Here is a 17,005-nt window from a genome sequence, read left to right as displayed (position 1 = left end):
CACACACACACACACACACACACACACACACACACACACACACACACAGTGTTTCCAACCAACTGTCAAGCAAATTTAAAGCAAACTTTTGAAGATGCAAATGTCGCTCCATAGAAAATTTGTCCACGGCTTGTTTCCATTATCTGATTTAGAGAAAATAAACTCCACTGAGGGATGGTTTTTTATCAGAACTAATGGGTTGAATTCAAATTTGCTGTTTTCTATAAACAGGCTTAAGTAAAAACAATAATGAAAACACAACTGTTGTCAACAGGTCATCTAACTCTGGGTGAATATGTACAGTATGTTCTGCTTTACAGTTTAGAATATTCTATTTTTTATTCATTATAAAATTAATCAAGACTGTATCTCCTCACTGCATGTGATGCATTAAAAATAGAGGATGTGCAATAAGGATGCATAAAGGCCATTTGAGCCTTTTTGAAATCCCGACTCTTACAACATGTTTTAGGGTTACAATAATGGGACAACATTGTATTGCCTTGTTTTGACATTTTAGGTCATGTCTCATAATACACTTTCACATTGTTCATTTATTACCACCCTAACATGTTTAAATGGCAACACCAAAATTTCTACAAATGATTTCAAAAAAATAATAAATAAATAGTGGCTGATGGCAAATCTAACAGCATGTTTATATTTTTATTTGTAACAGCTTTGTTGCATTTTTCATAAAAAAATAGCTGAAAGCATAATTGTGCCCCGCATTAAAAAAAATGTTAGTCTTTAGTAATGACATGAGCTGGAAACAATGCTTCTTCCACTTGCACTGTTTAGCCCTGAGCACCCCGTGGGGAAGCAAATAATTGCAGAGAAACCATAAAGTTTAATACATGTGGTTGCATTATTGCTGAGTCAGAAATAGAAAGCAGATGATTTTATCAGTTAGGACCACAATGCTCTATCAAATGCATGCTGCAGATTTTTACACAACATGAGCAGGTTGAGCTCTTTAATACAAAATATTCATCTTTAGATGATCGTATGTGTCACTTTTACATAGTTCCCCCTACAATCTGCCATTAAAGTTGTGATTAAATTAATGTGTTTGCATTAAAATGTGAATTACTGTGATTTTCAAATATATGTTTGYCAAAACAGAAAAGGGCACATAATTCATAATTTTGGGTGAAAGTTGTGTACATATTGGTGCCGACAGTTTTTAGTTTTCCAATCTGGTGAGAAAAGTGATGCATTTAAATGACAATAATTGTGTTATGCAAGTTGTGTGTGATGATGGTGGGAAAAATAAAACAAACTGCTCCCAAGACAGGTGAATGAAATCCAAACTTTATTTTTTGTAAATATAGGCAGAGATCAGATGACAATATTGAACACACACTAAAATGAGGACAAGGGAATGAGAGAAAAGTCCTGGGACCATGTGAGAGAGGTAATGAGTAAATAAATGCAGGTGGGGTCGTTAGTAAACTAAAACCTGGTGCTGAAAGAAAACAAAAACCAGTCCAATTCGGAACCATAAAAAGCATGAACCACAACAAGAGAAACAATCCAAGAAAAGTTAAAAACCAAGGCACATCCATCATCAGACTGGCTGCACATATGGCACACTGACCAGCTGCTAACAATGAATTTTTAATGTTGTGTTACTGCTTGTTGGAATAACAAACAGATGTGAGCTGATCTTCCAGTTTTGTTCATTACACTTGAGAAAAAAACAGAAAGAAAGTTCACTTACTGTCTAAGGACTGTGCTAAGAGAAGATAAATTATTATTTTGAAAGATATATGTATAGAGTCCCTGATATTAAGTGATTACTGTTGTGAGAATTACACGTGTTAAATTACAACAAACTACTTTTTTAATGTAATAATTAAAAACAATGGACACAGTTTTGAGTGACAATTTTTTAATAAGCAAAATTATTTACAGAAGCATCTTACAGTCATTCAGTTTTCATTTAATTTTCTAGCACATTACACCAAACTTGACTAATCATCTGACTGAGGCCATGACAGTTTTTTGTTCATTGGAAAAACTAAATGTGTTACAGAAGGTCAGAAATGCAGCTCTCTAGCTTAATTCAGGTGGTGATTCCTTCACTTAGTGATGTAATAAAGTTACATTAATACTCATCTATCTCCATGTAACTGTGTATATCTGTAAAATTGTATTTGTCAGCAAAGATTTGGGATTTGGAAGATGTTGAATGTAAAAAAATCAGCTGATTTATTTTCTTGGCCACTTATACTGTATTTAGTCTTATTGAGTCTTGTTTTCTCCAACACAGCTTGTCATGATGAATCAGCCAGCTTCTTAAACCAAATGGTCGACTGAAACCTAAACATCCCAGAGATAACCACTCACCAATGGTACCAAACAAAATTAAACACACTGAGCTCTGTAATTATACCAAAATTATACCACTCTGGTTCTGTGACTAAGGGTTTAAACCGTTTCTCAGGCAGTTCTTATACTCTCCTGTAAACAATCCAATTTCCTGAAATAGGAGMAAACAACAGATGGTGCCACAGAGACAGAAGCAGCGGTCAGGCTCTGTGAAGTAAATCAAGCATCAAGTTACTTGTTGAGCAGCTTGTTAAACTCACAATTTCTGTAAATGCAGTTGTGACGACAACAAATGATGAGGGCTGCAGATATGCATAAGAACGGGAATGTTTGGAATCCTAACATCTCTAATTTTCCAAAATGAATGCAGGGTTTAAGAAACCTTCATGAAAACAAATCTATCAGTCATATGAGAGAAAATAGAAATGAGGTTTGTGTCATGTACATGTGTATTAAGGCTGAGCAATAGGGCTAAATGTTTCATATCAGCCGATATCAATAATTATATCACTTATTATTGATTAGTTTTTTTTGTTTTACCTATTAGAAATAAAGCAGGAGAAAAAAAAGACTACCAAATTGGTGATGTGACCTTTCCTCTTTTATTTACAATTTTCCTCTCGAACTGTTACTCATTTTCTTATTTCAAATCATGTCACTTAAAAAACTTAAATAAAAATTAAGCAGTTCTGAGGCACGGTGGTAAAACATGACACTGCTACTGTGCATGTTACTCAAGGTTGTTGCTAGCTGACCAAAGAGTGAGCGAGTTACTTGATGCCACCAGCCTTGATTAGCTGGGCCGTGAGAGGTCGAGCAACTAAAACATTTCCTATACCTACAGCTCCCAGAATGCTGTGCGGTTCTGGATTGGAGTTTAGTGAAATTATGAACATTCTGTTGAACATTCCATTGATACTGATCACAATATATATTGTTATTGTTTGATCGTCCAGCCCTTGTATGTATTTTTAGTTTTTCTGTTTGTTAGTTTACTTAAGTAATCTTAAAATTCCATTGAGAAAAGATACTGCCCTGTCCTATGATGACTTGTTTTTCAGTGAAGTCCATTTGCCTGACCAGCAATTGAATGGTTCCATGAAGGCTTAAAACTAAATGTACAATTTTGCCTCTGATGTGAAGATGACAGGGACTCATTAGATACTGTACTCCACATCTTGAGCTTTGTTTCAAAAAGATCCTATCTGTATTTGCATGAGACCAGATCATCACCAAATGTTCAACACACAGATTCTAAAGCAGATCCACAGGGTAACAATGCATTCTTTGTTTTGTGCTGTGGGGGTGGGGTTTCGGAGTTGGGAAAAGCATACAAATGTTTCCAACATGGAGGCAACGGTTGACATCTGACTTCAGCACATTCACAGCTTTGTTTGTACTTCCTGTTGTTTAATGCCACAGAGTGAAGCTAAAGGCCACCATCTGGCAGGTCTGCTTTTGTGACTGCATTAATTCAGCCTTTTGTCTCAAACTCGTTTATTATTAGTACACATTAGCATTTTATAAAAACAAAACAATGAAGGGGGTATTATCCATTKTCCAGGCACAAAGTATATGCCACAATCAAATGACTTTGTTACCTTCAGTTATACTGTATGTCAAAAGTAAAATTGACTAAGTGCCTTGAAATTGGTCTCTGTCTCTTTAAGACCCTCCTACCATTTCAGACACTCCCTCTTCAGCACATCTTCACAACAATGCTTCGTGGAAGGGGTGCTCTGTGGTGGAGGAGACTGAGCTCCAGGGAGGAGCTTTGTGTAAATGGGCTGTACTTTGTACCAGCAAGAGTTTAGGCAGCTCCCCAAATGGCTATCACAGGAGATTCAAGGATTTCTCAAACATAGATGAATGAGTCAATGCAACACTATGGGTAAGCATTTGATAAGGGAATAACATTATAACATCGCATACACCTCAAAAAACTTTATATAAGTTTAACCCGCCCAACCACACAAAGGAGATTTTCACATTTTCACACATTCTTGAAAAGAAATCTCTGTTTTTTATACCTCTTTTTTATTTTATTTTTTACCTTTTTTGGTCTTGATGACGCATCATGAGCACTTTCCACAATGCTTTGAAACAAATTAAAATATGCAGTGTGCTCAACAGTTTTGCAGGATTAGCTCCTATTTTGGAATCAGAATACTACTTTCTGGGAAGTGCTGAAATGTGGAAGGAATTCCAGCTACTGATCAGCAGATGCTTGTAACAACGCACCTTCACAAGACTCATAGGCAAACAATAACAAGGATGAAGAACACCGAGAAGCGGACCATTAAAAAAGAAAAATGAGGGAATTATGTTTAGATAAGAAGTCTGGATAGAGAACATCAGGGTGAAAACGTAGCTAACAGGAAGCATCTGTGGGTCTGAAAGACAAAAGTTGAAAGTAAAACTGTTTACATAGATGAAAATGTATAAACAGTTTAACTTTCTGCTATTTTATTGCCTCTTTTCTTTATCTTTTTTCTGTTATTTCTAAAATAAAAAAAACTTCAGACATGGCCTGATTAGGAATGTCAAACAGCAGTCAGGGAAAAAGAAACATTTGAAGGACCAAACAGAGCACATGCCTTAGCTGCTGTCATACTCACCCTCTCCCACACTGTCAGAAAACTCCCCTGAGCCTGGCCTTGGTTTCATTTTATTCCTTGGAAGCTTGTTTACCTGCTGTCTTTTTGTAGCATCTAAAGGATTAGCTGAGCTAAAACAGGCTGTTGCCACTTAATCCTCCCACCAGTTTAACCCACTGAAATAGAAATACAGTGGAATGGCCACTGATGGCTCAAGGTGAGGCTTATGGCCACCAGCTTGCCAGGTGCTCTCACTAGGAACTGTTTCATGTCAAACCCACATTTTGTTGACACTTTGTGCATGATATCTGTTAAATGATCAGTCCAGAAATAGAAACTTTTGAGAACCCAAATAAAAAATGCTTATTGTGAAAACAAGGGGAGAAAAAAAGACTGCTTTAATGAGCCTCACATCAAGCCCAATCAAGGCTGCAAAACACAGACCCATGCAATGTGWCTACTGTGATAAAACTGTGCTGTAATCATTCTAGCCACATCAATACTTCATTCTACTTTAAATAAGGAAGTATGTGTCTACTACTATGGATGATTCTCCTGATAATTCCAAAAAAATTAAGCTTCTTCAAACATTCCTTTAGACATGGAAAAACCATAAAATACATACAGTATATGCTGACAAGCCTATGAGGTAAAAACCCAAATTTTCTTCATATTTGACAATAAACTTGTCATGAATCACGTCTGTTTCCTGCCCTAGTCTTGTCACAGTCAATTATCTCCTAATTGTTTCTCCACTCCCATCTCAGTCAACCTCAATCAATGTCATGCCTCTCACCTGTGATCAGCAGTATTTAAGCTCCTCTCATCCACAGCTCCAGTGCCAAAATATGTACAGGGCATTAATTAGATCTTCTACAGATGATGGAAGTATTGTGCACAGAGCAGCAGCAGCAGCAGCAGCAGCAGCAAATACAACATTGCAAATAATAGACTGGTTGCAATATAGGGCATTAAGAGTATGTTCAGGAGCAATAAAGACCACTCCCATTAATGCATTGCTATAGACACCACTAGATCTGAGAAGGATTAAACTAACATTAACATACTGGACTAAACTACAAGGAAGTAAAGAGGAAAACCCTGCTTCACAAGTCTTAACCGACTGTTGGGAATATTTCAAATTTCAGAGAAATGGTTTTGGGTGGAAAGGAAATCCATGGGCTAAAATTATATGAACTAGATAACAAAACATTTGCACAGATTAATCCAACTAGTGTTAATCCTTCATGGTTATACCCACAGATAAAAGCAGACAAGTACATACTGGAAAAGAAAAAAAAAAGGAAATTAAATGAAATACAGGTTAAAACAAGTGTTTATATCAGACATTCATTTTACAATTACCTAAAAATTTATACAGACGGATCAAAGAACACAATGGGGAGTGTGGGAATAGGGGTGTATATTCCAGAATTTCAAATATGCATTTCAAAATGACTTTCAGATCACCTTTCAGTATTTACAGCTGAAATGGTAGCAGTAATCATTAGTTTGCAATGGGTTGAGGAAGTGAGACCAGACAGGGTAGTGGTGTGCACAGACTCAAAGGCAGTAATAGACAGTATTCAGCATAAAGGGAACAACAKAAAGGATCTTGTATTAGAAATTCAGCACAGTTTGTTCAGGTTGCACAGAGGTGGCATGGATGTACAGTTTTGTTGGGTGCCAGCACATGAGGGGGTAAAGGGAAATGAAGCTGCTGATAAACTGGCTAAAAAAGCCTTAAGCAGTGAAATAACAGTTTGRGWCYCTTYTGGGAAAGGAGAGGCTAAATCATTAATCAAAAGGAAAGAAAYAGAAATATGGCAAAATAGATGGAATGAAGACARGARAGKRAGARATCTATTCWAAATACAAAAATCAGTGGTAACGAAGAACCTTGGAGAAAGAAACAGAAAAGAAGAAGTGAGTATGTTAAGATTAAGAGTAGGTCATACACTGCTGAATGACTTTTAAATTTAATAGGAAAAAGGGCAAACGAAAACTGAGAGTTGTGGGGAAAAAAGAAAATGTAGAACATATTCTTATGAAATGTGTAATATATACAGCTGAAAGAGAGAAGCTGAAGAAAACAGTAAGAGAGGCAGAGCAACAATGGAGTTTGGAAGGAATTTTGGGAACAGAAGGGAATGAAGAAGAAATAAGAGATATTAGGAAAGTGTTATTTAAATTTTTACATAAAACAAAATTAAAATATAAAATTTAGACTGTGGAGGCTATGGAGTTACACACTGTTGTACAGTAGGTGGTGGTATGCACCTGAAAGTTGTTTGTAACCCGCCAATAAACAAAAAGAAGAAGAAGAAGCTCCAGTGCCAAGATCTACTTTAGATTATGGATGTATAGTTTACAGTTCAGCAGCAAAGGCAACACTAAAAACTCTTGACAAATTACAATACAGGGCATTAAGAATATGTATTGGAGCGATAAAGTCTACTCCAACCAATGCTCTTTTAATAGAGATTGGGGAGACTCCATTAGAAATTAGAAGAACAAGGTTGTCCCTCACTTACTGGATTAAACTAAAAGGTAGTGAAGAAGAAAATCCTGCAACAAAAATCATTCAGAACTGCTGGGAGTATTCCAGATTTCAAAGGGCTGGGTTTGGATGGACAGGGACGAAATGGGCATCAATTTATGGTTTAGAATACAAAACATTCTCCAAGATTAACTCAATAAGTGCTGTCCCTCCATGGTTACATCCAAATATTAAAACAGATATGAAAGTTATAGAAATGAAAAGAAAATGGAACATGAATGAAATAGGGGTTAAAACGAGTATTTACCTAAAACAATCCTATTTTAATTATCTAAAAATATACACAGATGGATCTAAAAATACAAAAGGGGTGTGTGGGAATTGGAATTTACTTTCCAGAATTCCAAATAACAATATCCAAGCATTTATCAGACCAACTATCAGTGTTCACAGCAGAGATGGTGGCAATAATTTTAAGTTAAACTGCATTGTGCAATCAAAATGTTATAAGCTCAATACATTTCAAATTATTCTGATCAGTATAAAAATACTAACTGGTTCAGAAATTCTTTGCAAACCAGTTTGCAGGTTTCAGTCTGTATGTTCAGCATGTTTTGCAGGATGTGATTTTTTTGGTGTGTACATTGTTTGGATGAGAAGACTGAAGCATTTCTGAGACATCCCCAAAGAATGCTTTCAGAACCTGTTTACAGCCTTCTGGGGGCTTCAGGGACTTCGTCAGCTTTAGAGGAAATAAAAGCGAGAGAGTTTAACCTCCTTTGCATAACGACTTCCAGACCCTCGCGTGTTGCTTCCCTTTCATGCTGCATACTCCTGTCAGGGTCCGTCAACAAGTTTTACCCACTGCGAGACAAGCGTTTTATGGCTCAGATTTGAGGATTGACAGATTTATGTGTCATGGCAAACACTTGGCTCGGCAGAAAAGTTAGGCCTTGCAGAAACATTTGCAACTTTTATTGTAGGTTATTTCTTGGTGAATCGAGAACCCTGACACTTTAAGGTAGATTTAAATTGCTTCCATAAAAATATCATAGTATTTATAAGTAAAGCTGGAAAGATTCAAATCTAGACATGGTTGAAATCAAGGAAAATTCAAAAAGAGGAAAATAAGTCTGGTTTTCAAATATCTCCAAAATCTACCTGCAAGCTTATCCAATTTAATGCTCCACAAATAAGGAGATTTATTTTTTTTCTTTAGCTGGTAATGCATTATGCTTTTGTTTTTTGTGGTAGATTCTTCAAAACTTATCAAAAGCAGCAACATGTTTCAGTGAAGTCATTCCTAAGAAAAGATTCAGTTAAAGCTGCTTTACCCCAAGACCTTTTCCTGAAAAACTTTAATCTCTAACGCGTGTTAAAAGCTGGTGACAAATTACAGGAAGAACCAATACAAAGTGTAAAACCAATGCTGGTCTTTAGTGTTCATTCCACAAGTCTGGAAATTTCTGCTGTTATTCCCAAATCTAACAGCTCTGCTCCCCCTGAAAACCCTGACACTGATCAATTCTTTTGTTTTAGATTATTTATGTTTGACATTATCTTAATGTTTAAATTAAAATTTATTTTATAATAGTTTTGTGCATCTTAGTTAGTTATCCTTCTTGTGTCTTGTTATGGAGCTCATTATTTCTTCCTATGTATTTCAGCATGTTTTTCTCTCCACAATTCTAGCGCTATTTCAACAGTTCAGCTCCTTCAGGACATTCTGAGTATGACTTTTGGTATTTCATCAATTTCTGCTTTTTGAGATATTTGGCTTTTATATCCATTTTTTCTTTCTCAGTGAAAATAAATGGAGCTGTCCTAAAACTTAAAATGTTCAGAAATGTTTTTTGTACTTTGTTCTGGTTCTGCTTTTTTAAATTGTTTGTGCTAATTTCAGCTTCCTTCAGCTTTTATTTAGCTGATTTTAGTTTTTCAGCTTTTTGGCTAATTATGACTTTTCTTCTCTTCTTCCACTAATAAATTTTGTTGTGCTTCTTTGAGCTATTTTTTGCTGATTTTGAATTTCAATACATCTTTCATCTGGTTTCTTCTAATTTAAGGGGGTTTTGTGTTTTAACTTTTTATCTAAACTGAGCTTTTTTCAACTAAATTCCCGATTCTGTGATAATTTTAGTGTGTGAATGTGAGTGTGAATGGGTGAATGTCTGTAAGTGTAAAGCGCTTTGGGGTCCGGAGGGACTTGAAAAGCGCTCTATAAGTTCAGTACCATTTACCATTTTAGCTTCTACTTAATAGGAGTAGAAGCTGAAATAGAAGCGTATCAGTATAATGTGACAGCAAATATGTTCTCTTTTTTAGTCTTTCTGCAGATTTCAGCTACTTTTTTAAAAAGCCATTTTTAGGCTAGTTAAAGCTTTTTTTTTTAGCTATTTCAAAACAAATTTCCGGTACTTCTTTTCTTGTTTTAGCTCTTTTGAAAATTCTCTATATGTATGTTAATTTCATCTATTTTTAGATTTTTTCTTTTACTAATTTTAGCTACGTTTTTGCTCTTTTCAGATTTTTTTCTTATATTTGCCTTTTCTACTACATAAACAGTTTTGCTATTAAACCTTTTCAGCTTCTTCAGTATTTTTCAGCATTAAGCATTCTTCACACACTGCATTTCCAATGAAAATGCTATATTTTTGTGGGGGTGTTAGATTATGGAAACTATAGAATTCCTGAATAATTTGGTCTATGTTGTAATTGTGGTTAGTGAAAGCAATGATTCAGTAAATTTGGAATGACAGTTTATAAATGTTGGTTGTTTCTGCTTTGTGCAGTTATCCTACAGATCCTACAGTAAGAACAAAAACTGAGCAGTTTTGTTCTTACTGAAACAGGAGGCAGAACTAAAATGATCAGTGTGAAATAGAGAAATGACATGGTGCCCTGCTCTTTAGCTCTCTGTCTGAGCTTTACTTTGAAATGATCTTCTTTCAGCTCAGATTGCTCCACCACATGTCTGAGGGAGTGGATTTTTTTTTCTTTTCTTTTTGCAGTTAGCARTCATCCACTCGTCTGGAATAGGAGCGTGTCAGTATAATGTGACAGGCAGCAGCAACATTCCAAATCCAGGGTCATACAAGATGATGTTTTCTATAGATTTAAAGTGCTCATAATTCACATGGCGAAGGAGATCTGACTCCCTCCGACAGAAGATATCTGAAAAAAAAAGACAAATTGAAATGATTTGCTTCTTGAGTCACGCACGCTTATAGAACACTTATCTGACTTCTACAGAACAGATAAACAAAATATATATATTTTAGTGCCCATTAACATGAAAGGCARGAAAATATGTCTGCCTGTCAGTAAAATATCCCATAGACAAGTTAATGGATTTAAATATAACTCCYACAAAGTACTGGATGCAACTGGATGCACATCTATAACTGATTAACTTTTGGAGCCAACCTAATTTAAGATTACAGGTTAGCAAGCACAAAAATATCTTTAATTCAACCAGTTTTACAGATATTGAGCTGAACCTTGGAGTGGTAGTTGCTGAGAGTCATCCTCAGCACATACTCTAAGCACTAATAGAATGCTTGAGGTTTTATAATTTTTTTAAGTTCTTCATTACCTGTTGGAGGTAGACAACAGACCCGAGCAAACACAAAATTGCCTATAACTCAGTCATATTTAAGAATATCATGCTAGAACTTGATCTGGTAGTAGTCAAGCTGAGCGTTCTCCCCATCAGTTTTCTGTGTTCATTAAGAAAAACTTGTTTAATTTAATTTTATTTTATTTTATTTAAGATGATGCCACGGTAGGCAGCCTGTTACTGCGGCTCCCCTGTCTTGAGTTGCTGTAATGTGCAAATTTCCCCATTGTGGGATCAATAAAGTTTTATCTTATCTTATCTTATCTTATCTTATCTTATCTTATCTTATCTTATCTTATCTTATCTTATCTTATCTTATCTTATCTTATCTTATCTTATCTTATCTTAATAAATAAAATCCAGCAACAAACCAAAGTGCCCAGGTAAACTAGTCAAACCTGTGGAACAGCACAGCCCAACTGGGTCATGGAGCGCTAACCTTTTTGGTACCAGAGAAGCAGAACAGCCTGCCAGCATCTGTTAATCTGCCTTTCTCATTTGTATGTTTTATTGCTGTGGGAACTTTTGAAGAAGCAGACAGGAGGAAGGTTTCCAGTCCTTGTGCGGTATGAAATCCACAACCAGCACAGCCTCTCTGTGGACCAGAAGTGTTGCTCTCTGGAGACAAAACTTCCAGGGTCGGGTTTGGAAAGTTGCCTGCGCCGACTGGGCCTTCCCAGTCAACRTTTTTGTTTAYTGCTTTAAACCAAACTCTGCACCAKTTTGTTGAGAGAAGGGTGTGTTGGTTTTAGTGTCAGCAAATCATGATATGATGCATAGAGGAGACTCTGTTAGTGAGCCTATACAGTTTGCCAGATACAGTTTGTATCTGCAGTGTGTGGAGAGAGAAGCAGCTCCAAAAGGAATCCAAGGGGAATTCAAWAGTTGTTTAGCTTTTGTTTCRATATCTTAAGTCACTCACAGTGATACAAATTACATTATTTTGATTCTAAAATCTGATTTCATTCTCAAAGTGAAAAATGCATGTAGTTTGGGGATGGCCACATCTATCACAATGGCTGTCCTCTGCTACTTATTAATGTCTAGTTGGTGGRTCATCACCATCTTGTCTATTTGAATCTAGATAGTTCAAAGCAGCTGGATAGCTCAGGTAAGGGCATCAGCCCAGGGTTCAAATCCAGCACAGGGCATATATATCATGGGATATATAGTGGGCTTATACATAAACATTTTTTTTTAAATGGCAGTTTCATCATTAAGTTGCCCATCCCTGCAATTGTGTCTCAGAAACTAGGRGTACATTCATTTGTCTCCTCCTGTTGGTTCAAACTGCTACCAGAATTGTTGGCTGTGACACAGTAACGCAACAATCGCACCCCGCTCTCTGTATTTGTCTACYACTCAGAGTTCCTGTTAGCCTCAGATCTTACAGCTCACCTTCCAAGACCCAAAAGGCCTTTTCTCTCTAACCTTCTCAGTCTTATTGATCTGGAATGTCCCTTTCCAACCATTAAGATCAGTAGATAGTTCCTTACCAGCTACAGGTTTACGACCCAGGGTTTTTCACCGGAGCTCTGATTTTATGGAGCTCCCAACACACTAAGCGCCGAGTCGCATTCTGATCCCTGCTTAAAGCTTTTCTGTGTGAAAGCCTTTGGCCACGTCTGATACATTAATCACACATTTTTATTATTCTAGTCCTTTGGAAATCCTTCCAACCCAGTTCCACTTTTCCACTTTTGTAATGCACTCTTTGACATTCTTAAGGAAAATTGTCATATAAATAATCCTTTCTTGGTATAAATGTTGCTTTAGGTGACCAATGATTTTAAGGTTTTGTCATCCACTGTGTCATTTACAGATTTAAAGAATACCCAGGAATTTTTTACCTTTCCTTAGGAATGCAGAAGACAAAAATAAAAGCTAAGGCTAAGTTATGTTGGGGAAATTATTGCCCTTAGCTTAGGAATACAGTACTTTTAAACCAGTGGCCCAACTTTTCCACTTATCAATGCAAGTAAAAACAACATCATCAAAGAAAAGAAAGGAGGAAATAAAACTAAAACAAACTTTAGGGATTACTGCCAAAAACACTATTGAAATCCAAGCTGTGGGAACAACACTTTGTCTTTTCTGTCCTGAGGGGACTCGTCATCTGTGCAGACAGACAGCTCATGTTAGAAAACCTGGATGTGCTGCAGTCAGGTCTGAATCATTGCTCACCATCGTACAAACAGGCTACAACAAAATCACAATTTGTGCTTAAAGGAGACATATCATGCGTTTAAATCTTTTTTTTTTTTTTTGCACATTTAAATCATTCACTTGGGGGATATATAAAGTGGAACTGCAATGCTTTGGTCTGAAATCCTCCTTAATGTAACTCCACAAGCCCCMTTTTCCGGGAGCAACTCGTTTTGAGGCTGTCTCTTTAAATCCAAACAAGTCTTTCATGTCTTTTTAGTTTCTGCCTCATTGCCTTGTTGGCGTCAGTGACCCAGAAACACAGACGCACAGATTTGTTTTCTCTCTGCATCTCGGTGTTGTTCAAACTCCCACGAGGGTGGAATGAAAAACATCATGTCCGAACTCCCCGACCAGCTTTTAAATTCAGCTGCTGTGCTTTGATTAAAGCAGCTGAAACCTTACTCTCACTCCGTGTGTGTTCACTTTCAATCATTCAGACTAACAAACACACACACACACACACTTGCAGAACATATTTCACTAGGAAACACACGTGCACATGTGCAGCATGGTTCCCCCGTGTGTGCAACCTTTGTAAATCACTGCTGCTGCAGAAGAGCATCTTTCACCTTGTGACCCCTCCAACGACCAGTTTTACACCCACAGCAAAGTACAGGATGAACTTAACTCAAACAAGCCCTCGGAGCATCTGGAAAGCTTTAACCTCAGCTAAATAAATAAGTGGAAGTAGTCCTGTGGTTTTCTGTAGTCATTTTGCCATCAAGTGACACACAAAACATGGTGCCTCTGCCTCCAGAGGGAGCAGGATAAACACATTTTGTGCACTAATGTCCATGCAAACCATCCATCCATCCATCCATTTTCTGAACACGCTTCTTCCTTTTTCAGGGTTGCGTGGGTCACTGGTGCCCATATCCAGCAGTCACAGTGCGAGGGGCGGGGTACACCCTGGACAGGTCGCAAGTCCATCACAGGGCCTCATGCAAACCAGTCTTTGAAAAATTTTAAAGAGAAAAACACATTGTTGGGTGTGCCTGCTTGATAAGAGTTTTATATACTCCTTTCTGAACAGGTATGAAAAGGAAAAAAAAGTTATATGTTTTTCTGAACCTTTGACAGAATAACTATGTAATTTTGTGTTTAGTTCACAGTAACAGTAATGCATAATTTCAACTTGATTAGAAAACAATATTTTAAATTATTGTTTAATGCATATTGTGAGCAATAAAATATATTAAAATAAAAGTGTTTCACTGGAGCATAAAAAAAACTTTCTTGGGTTTAACTTGAAACCTTTAGCCGACATGTTAGAAGTCAAGTTATCAGTGTGTGTCACTGGGTTTATTTTACATAAAATATTAGACTACCTGCTATTGCAGTTAGTAAGAGGCAAAAACATGTGGTTCAGAAAATTTGCATTAACATTAAAAGTWAAAACAACATTGCTGACTCTGTTGGTGATTGTTCAAAACGTAAAAGTAGTTTTTATCCACTGAACACTGCTGACATCCAGAGGAAATCATTGAGCTGTGCAGATCAGTGAAGGCTTTTGCTCTGTAATACATTTTTTAAACATGTCACTTTTTATATGCCAATAATCATTAGGTATTACTCGTATTGCTATTATCAGACATTTAATAAATGTATGTTTAATCCTTCACACTTCTTGATATTTTATCTTTAATTTGACTTTTTTAAGAGATGATTTGCAAAMCAATTTAAACTGTTTCTGACCATTTTGTGCCATGAGTCACTCAGTATGTTCCATGCTTGATAGTTTTATATGTCTCATACAACTAACACGAAGAAATTAAATTAAAATACTCACTGTATTTTAATACTTACCATTAAATAAGTATTTAATACTGTAATACTTAGGACATATGACCTAAAATTCTAAGTTATGTCCCCCACAAGATGCAAATAAATGAATAAATAAAAATAAAATAATAATGATAAYAATAAYCATTTAAAAAAGTTTCCTGTTTTGGACTTTGTTTTTRTCAGGTCTTTAGAATGGTTTTAAAMCMTCCTGCTGCAGAAGGATTGCAAAAGTCACCAAACATTAATAAACTGTAGGCTATTGTGTAAATAAACAGCTTGGTGAATGTAACACAAACTGATCTAATAATAGACGAGTATTACAGGAGACTGACTAAACAAGACAGTGATGTAATTCCTTCTGTTAAACATATTATCTGTGTCTGCTTCTTCCATTACATCTTTCCTCATGAGTCATAGTGACACACAATGAGAGCATGAGGCAGGAACATTTAAACCCTGAAGAAAACAGGGTTTAAAATTTGGCTCCAAGGCCAGACTTTCCAAAAGACTTACTGGGGTCACAGCCAGCACCCCCTGAAGATGAGAGGACCCCTGCAGACGAGAGGACCCCAAATATTGTTGTTTTTAATGAATCGTTGTTTTCAATATGTTTTTAATTGTTTATTACTAGAAGAAGTGCAAGTCCACAACAGTGGAAACAGTAATAATTTAAAGCTAAAGATAGCAAAAGACTAGATAAAAGTCTTTTTTACATAAAGCTACAAGGATAAAAATAGCTCAAAGAAGCAGAAGTCAAATGGTTTTCTAAAAAGCAAAAGACGCTAGAAGTGAAAGGCATGAAAACACGTAATAAAAGTAGTAAAATGCCAACTAAAAATTATTGTTGATAAAGGTTTGCTAAAAGTAGATAAAAKGTAGTGTAAACTAAAAGCTGAAAGCAGTTAAAAGCTAGCCAAAAGTAGACAAATTGTGGCTAAAATCTAAAAATAGCTAAAGGGAAGGGTTAAGTAAAAGCTTGAAGTAAAGGCTGACTTAAAGTAGAAGAACTGTGGCTAAAATCTAAAAGTAAAATAGTCTACAAGAAAATAAGAACAAATGCACTAAAGCAAATTTCAAAGAGAACAATGCTTTTGAAAAAAAAATGAAGATATGCTATTGTATTTTTAGGATCAAATATTTTAAATTAAGTTTTTATAAATGTTACAAAAACTAAACGTCAATGCTCACATCTGAAGGAGATAGACATTTTTGGCACATGCATAGCTAAAATAGCACAAAGTATGCAGAAGTATCGAAAAAAATAAAATTAAAGTATGTGTGAATCATGCACAACAGTCTTACTATGTAGGAAATTGAGGAAGCGTTCATGTTGCAACACAGCGACCCCTGCTGGTTATAATCATTTACAAATCAGCATCATTCATGTTAGAAACCGTCACACTGAGTAAGTAGACATTAAAAACATAGATATTAGTTGAATTTAACTAAGGAAATAAAGCCTTGCAATACTAAAAATGAAAATAAAAACTGTCTAAATAAAAACTGTGATTTATGTGCAAGGATGAAACACAAAGAAACACACAATTCAATTTTTCAGTTCTGTCTTTCACCTGTCATATAGAAAATTCCTTTTCTTAAACATTTTTTTCCTGCCTTGTAATCTTACTAGTTTAAATTATATCCTATCAAATCAAATTTATTTGTGATGGTCGTCCCTCTCATTACGCACAGAACACACCAAGATAAAAGAGATTTGGATACCACAGACCCAAATATATAAAGACTTCAGCAGCAGCAGGTAATTATTTTTATTATTGTTGCACATTTGGTGGTCGATCCACCCAAAGAACATGGTTTGGAAACCAAAATCCAGACTGCAAACGTGACGACTTGCATGGATTACATTACCGTAAACAACCTAAAACCTGGTATCAAAACCTTTCCTTGTCTTGCAATGACAATTTGAGATGGTTTATTCCCAGATGAAAATCTGCAGTTTAA

This window comes from Austrofundulus limnaeus, unplaced genomic scaffold (genome assembly GCF_001266775.1).
Source record: "Austrofundulus limnaeus strain Quisiro unplaced genomic scaffold, Austrofundulus_limnaeus-1.0 Scaffold231, whole genome shotgun sequence".
Classification (NCBI taxonomy): domain Eukaryota; kingdom Metazoa; phylum Chordata; class Actinopteri; order Cyprinodontiformes; family Rivulidae; genus Austrofundulus; species Austrofundulus limnaeus.
The sequence above is the reverse complement of the archived record's forward strand: the minus strand, read 5'-3'. Positions refer to the sequence as shown.